The sequence below is a fragment of the Dermacentor andersoni genome, chromosome 8 (genome assembly GCF_023375885.2).
Source record: "Dermacentor andersoni chromosome 8, qqDerAnde1_hic_scaffold, whole genome shotgun sequence".
In the NCBI taxonomy this organism is placed as follows: Eukaryota; Metazoa; Arthropoda; class Arachnida; order Ixodida; family Ixodidae; genus Dermacentor; species Dermacentor andersoni.
Genome location: NC_092821.1, coordinates 102,806,292 through 102,813,063, shown reverse-complemented (window position 1 = coordinate 102,813,063; position 6,772 = coordinate 102,806,292).

Here is a 6,772-nt window from a genome sequence, read left to right as displayed (position 1 = left end):
TTCCGAGTCATGCGTTTACAGCAATATAAGTGAAATTGCTCAAAAGAAAACCCTTGCTAAGTTGGGGAAACCTGTTGGGGACACTTCACCTGATTGTTATCTAGCCTCATGTTTCACCAAAGTTTCACAATTCGTACGGAAAGTAGGCGTCGGCTGTGTTCCCAAGCCTGCAAAAATCTAACTCGAATACTGCATACTGCGAGCACGAACAAGTGCCAGTCATGAGACACAAACTACGTAATCGCAGGGATCAGGTAGCTATAAATAGAAAGGTACACCTAGACTGACAAACCAACTATCATTTATTTGTATCCAAAGATGCACAAGCCAGGCAACTTAAAAGCTTTTAGATTCATTCTATCAGTTTACATTATCCGTATTTACCTTCTGAAACCGCTACAGACGCTAAGTACTGCTACATAACGCGGTATGCTATTCGATACAGTGCAGCATGAAATATAGGGTGGAGTTTTCTATAAAGGCTAAAAAGAGTCTCGTATCACGCCTGTAGCGGTGGAGTGACGCAACGAACATGTGTTTGCACCCTACGGACGCTCGCTACGAACAGACACTTCCGTTTTTCAACCTTTGGCTAGCTTGAAATGTTCTTTCTTTAGCACAGACTCATTCGGCTCGCTAGGCATGTGGCACATTTGCACGCACGCAGCCATGATTTCGATGGTTTCGTAGCTGAAATTCCCGAGACCAATCAAAATAAAGTGATCGGCATGTCATGACAAGAACTTTATTTGAGTCCTGAGGAACTGAGCTCTCGGGGAGTCGAAGGGCCCGTCAGATGAAGTTGGTGGCTACGCCAAAGATCCCTCGATGGGACCAGGTTAAGGAGTCCCACCGCAATGTCGTGGGCCCTCTGGACAGCCTGAAGTTCAAGTGAAGATTGCCGCTCTTGAGGGATCCCTTCCATTGCTCTTTCGTGATGTTTGGAGAGGCCTTAAGAACTGGGCACAGCCAGAGCATGTGAGCAAAAGAGCATGAGTCATGACATTTGGGGCGCGACTGTGAGTGGTTATGTTCTATGTGGTTAAGGAACCGACGAGTGGGATAGGAACGGGTTTGCAGAAGTCTCTAAATGCTTGCGTGAGGTTTGTTCAATTTGGTGTGGGATGTGGAAATGTTCCTCTGACCAGATGATAATTGAAGACAATTTCGTGAAAAGTACCTACTGGATCTTTATGGATGTTGACCGCTTTCGAAGCCTGGCTATACATGACAGCGGGGCATGTGAAATTATGGGCGCTCCGGTTTGCCTGCTCGTGAGGATTACATAGGAGCGGGTTAACTAGCCATCGAGATGGGCCGGGAACGACGAGATGTGGTATCCTCCTTCGCTGCTCTCCCGAGCTATTCGAAGTGCGTTGTTCACAATACTTTTCACCTGTTAGATCGAGAAGGATCTGACCGCCGTGCGAGAGTTCGAGAAGACGATAGGGGGAACTTTTGCGCTGTAAAAAGCCAGAGCAATCGCCGCTTCTTTCGCCACATGGGCACACTTAGTATGGACAGAGGCTGCATTAACCAGGTTGCCCACTGAGTCTACAACCGAGACAGCAAACTTATCCCTACTGTCATATCTAGCAGCATCGACAAAGAGGGCGCCTAGTTTGTTCTCATTGATATTTTTAAGGATGGACTTGACAATCGCGAATGTTCTACCATCGTTGTGCACTGGATGGACGTTTCACGGGAAGGGGTCAACCATGATGCTTCTTCGGGTTTCGCGAGTCAAGCTAACTTTCTCGCCGGTTTCATGTCTGGGTTGGATACGCGCTTCTTCTAAAATCATTATTCCTGACTTCATGGATGATAGTCTCCTTATGTGAGGTGCTGCGTGAGCTTCTATTAGCATATCGATGGTGTTATGGACTCTTAGCTCCAGCAGCTTCTCGGTGCTCGTGGACTGCAAAAGACCGAACCCGCATTTGAGGCCGGTTCTGATTAGGGGAATGAGTTTGCCCTTTTCCCCTTTACCCCGGTTAAGTTAAGGCGTGCTGTAAATAACATGACTTAGAAAGAAGGCCTGATAAGCTCTGAGCAGAGGGTCCTCTTTGAGACCGCTTCTTCGAGTTGAGGCGAGGTCTACACGTCTTAGGATATTACTAGCCTGTCCAGTGAGCCTGTTGGGGGCCGTCGAGTTACAGCCCTTGGCATGAATGAGGAGACCTAGAATCTAGACCGAGTTCAGTATGGGATGTCCATGCTTAGCTCTAATTTATCTCAGCAGAGTTTCCAGAAGTGCAAGGTTTTTGACCCCTTGTCAGGAATGACGACATAAGAGTAGCTCTGATTTAGCGGGGGGGGGGGGGGGGATTCAAGGCCTGGTGTTTGAAAGAAACTTTTCCGTAGCCTGCAACGTGCGTTGTAACGAGTGTTCAAGCATGGCTAGCGAGCTGCCAGGCACTCAGGTCATAAAGACGTCCGCATGAACAACGTGACCGTCGTTAGAGTGCATAAACGATGTCCACATAAACGACGTTACCCACCTTAGGAATTGCAGCAAGTCGTGTGGAGAGCTTGTGCATGCCTATATTGTATAACAGGAGCGAGAGGACCGAGCCCTCGCGGATCGCAAGTGATCGGCAGCAAGCGCTTTTTCGGCTTCGACGAAACACCTCGATCTTACGCCACAAGCGAGAAACTTGAGCAAATTATCGAGCGAAAGTGCGACCGTGAGCCTGAATTTTGTAGCCATCTTTCTTTGTTTGGACAACATTGCCAGCACAAACAGCGGATGCTTAAGTTGCCAATAAGTTGAGAATGCATTGTACGTTATCCACTTCAGCAGCTCCCCTTTCTATAATGTTTCTGAGGTGAAGGTGCTATAAACACTAATAAATCAAGCCCACCTTGCCAAGCCGCATTGAGAAGCGTCCTATAGGTTCGGTCGAACAACCTTAGACTACTGCCACAGCTACAGGTGCGAAATGAAGCTCCAAGCTTGCCAAACACGAGCGAGAATTTTTGAAGGCACACTAATGGCAAATTTGAAGTCGACGTAGACTGCCTATATACTATTCCAGAAGCCTCAGAACGCTTGTTTCTCACCTAGGCAAGACATAGTTTATAAGAAACTTGAATCCCAAGGGTCAGAATACCTTTCTCGCAATTCTAATGTCCGGCAACTCAAGCGGGAAGTGGTGACGTTGTGTATCCCATTACTGCCCCTTGCTGCCGTCGTTGAGTAAAACAGCGTCCATGAAACGGACATGCAATTTTTTGCACAAATTGTAAACGCGTGGCCGTGCAGAATCTGAGCCAAAACAGAGAGGCGGATTCGCCGCGGCAGCTGCTTTTAGCCAAGTGGCGTGAACCTTTCGAATATCCCGCGACCTTTCATAGAAGTGGAGTCCTATGCGACTTGCAGCTAGTGTAAGTTTAGCGAGCCAGCCAAACCAGCTATGCGTTATGCGCTAATGAAGCTGTTCGAGTGCGACGCGCGGGCGATGCAGATTTTAGCGATATTGACACCTATCGAGCCCCTGCGTCGTAGTCAACGATAATTTTATTTAATTTTATTTCCTTAAAGACCCCAAGAGGGCATATTACAATAGGGGTGGAATCGGCAGAAAAAACATGAATAATGTCAATGACTTCTTTTTTCTAAATATAGAATAGTAGTGGACAAGTAGCGTTTTCTTAAGTCGTATAAAGCAATGCAATGGTTTATTTATAACGAATGTTTATGTAGTAGTGACAGAATTTTAATGAGGAGCGCCTACGTCGTCAAGCTAATATCTTAATGTCCAGAAGAGAGTCCCTAATCACGTACTGCACTTACCTCAATTTCTCAGTTAGGCACTGTTCGCGATACTGATGCCTTAGAGTTTCTCGAGCACTAATGTAACACTTTGCGTTGACTTACTATTTGCTTTTACTGTGCTCTTGGTCGCCGCAAGCTGTCCCTCCCCATAAAAATAACTTGCTCTTCGGAATGTTCGCGTAAAAATCCCCGCGGATACCCTTTATGTTAGCGGTTCGTCAGCCAAGCTCTGGATTCGTTAGGCCTGATGTATGGCAACTCGTGAAACACTTGTCCCATGATGTGCGCCCATTGCGCTTGTTGCTGTTAAATGTGATATATGATGCAAACACACGTTTCATTGGAGTTTACAAAATATTTATTTTATTTTACAACTTGAAATTACTGCTTTAACTTCTTTGTCGTCACTCGGATACATATAGTTTTGCGTTATAATTTAAGAATTTCTTTTGCCATGGTAAATAAATTCATGACCCATGTACGGTTGTTGGATGAATGGGATCGTTGAAGAAAGTGAGGCCAAGCACTTCCACTCAGTGGATAAACCACTGCTTTGTCTGCTGTGGTCGCTTGACGTAGGCTGATCATCGTGTAAGTGCGAGGACCTCGTTAATAATCATGGGGTTTGAAGACTGTTTTGTTTGTGTCTTTCGTAATGAAACGAACGCTGTGCTGTATGTTCGCTTCAGGCCTCTGCCGTACACGGGTATGAGCCATTGGCCCTTGCCCTTCACTGCCACCCGGATGGGCCCACTGCGTTTGCTGTGGACTTGATGGACGCGGAAAGATCCGAGGATCCTCGCCATAGACAGCTTCGCTGCAATACCCAGCATCATTTATCATAGTCCCAGTTGCATTTATTGCGAACCCATTGAAGATGATGAGTCTCTTTCAGACGACAGGTTGCCTGTCATATCGTAGATGATGATGAATGCCCAGAACCATTTTTGGTGTCTTACTGCACAGAACATTTTCTGGTGTTTCAAATTATGATTTTAAATTATGAAGTTTAAATTATGATCGAACAAAAGAAACGTGTTGAGACCCGTGGTGGGACCAACGTGGCCTAAACAAAGCTGGATCTGATGATTTGAAATATTTACGTAGCTGGGCATTATGCGCATGATTGGATTTCTTTAAAAACTTGTGCGACACTTCAGACGGTCACAAGGCAGTCTAGTAAACAAATTCACTTATACGTTTTTTAATAACTTAGCATTTTTAGGGTAGATCAGGCACTTTTGAGTGGATAACTGCATATCTATGTGTTTAAGTTTGTCTCTAACCATTTTCCCACCTACCTCGTCCATTTCGTAATCCATGATCGAATGGGTAGCCTAGGGTGGCTGTGCCTAGGGATCGAAATGAACCATCGCGCCGACTTGGCTCACTGAGTATGTGAGTATGTGTACATATGTGCCACTTTTCAACTATCCCCTTTCAAGCAAACAAGGGTCATTGAAGCAGGACAGGGTACGTACCGATGTTCATTGCGCAGCGCCGCTGATGTGCCGATGCGGCGAGCACGACACATAGCGCTAAGGCAGCATGAGCGGAAAGAGCGCTTACCTATCCAGCGATGCCATGTTTCAAATTGCTGATGCCTGACTGCTACCTCCGATGATTTTGGCCGGTATCACAGCGTTGTACTCAACCGTGAGGCAGGCTTGAAATTACCTCGGTCCTTGCGAACCACTAACGATGACGAAAGCCACTCGCCTCTGTTCCGGTCGCCTATTCTTCGTTCGAGACATCAGCAGCCTCGTCGACATGGAAGCAGCGGTGATCGTACTACCCGCCCGTAGCATTGTTCAGGAATTATATGCCCATCACGAAACAGCAAGTTGTCAATGGCAAATGAAGCGACGTGTACTGCAGCAGTCCACTTAACAGTGGACTTCGAAAGTCGTTCTGGTGGATATTTTGGGGTACCATCAGTCACTTACGCATTGCTATGTGTTCACTTTCTAGCTACAGCCTCCTAATCAAAAGACAAAGGAAACAATAACGGATTTAACAACCAAATTAGGTGTAACCAGGAAAATTTCTGTCATTTCACCACTCGCATTTATGGTGCGGCAAGATGTTGTAGAACCCTACTCTTTCCTACTAAAAGAGTGTGCATCCCTCACTTTTTCACCCGACGAGACCAAACATATCTGGCATAGGGTCAAACATCACTGCGTCATTTGAGGCCCGTCGTATGATGCATCACCACGTCGCGTCACCTAAGTTACCTGTGGAAAAACACGAGTTCTAACATATACTGGAAATTAGTGCCAGTCTCCCCTCATGTTCTGTTTGGTCCACACTACACCACATGGTGCAAAAAAAGAATGGTGATTGGCACCCATCCGAATTTTATCGTTCCGTGAACGCTGCAGCATTGCTTAATTGTTAGCTCCTGCCAAATCTTGAGGACTTTACTACTTACGGGAGCAAAGTGTTAAAAAGTATTGGCAGGGACCAACTCACGATGGTTGTTGACGGCAATGCGTTAGCATTGAATCGATATAGCGACACATAGTATTACCACCATCTCAACGAATTATGCAGAGACGTGTACAGCAAAAGCGGTCCTTTTCCAGGCTTGCCTAAAAACACTCGGCGCCATCTACCCACGGGTAGCGTCTCTAATGCATGGTACACCGGTGTGTGCGAACGCTAAGAAGCATGTAATGCGACAGCCTGATTCTTATCTCGGGCTTCTATCTGAGCAAGCAGCTCCACCTAGTGGCGCGGTCATTAAGTCCGCGTGCGACTTCTCGAACGAGAATCGCGGAGCACTGGTGCCTGAGAACGCCGAGAATTGCTCCCTCACTTGCCGTGCAATCAGTGGCACTTAGACAGCGACCCAAGTTCACGGGACGTTCATCGAAGAGTGGCCCATATTCATTGCGTTTATTCCGCACTCCGCTAAAACATTCGCGTGAAAGGCATTGATTGAAAAGCTGCACATGCCCACTGCACTTCTAGCCCAGCCTGCAAGTTCTC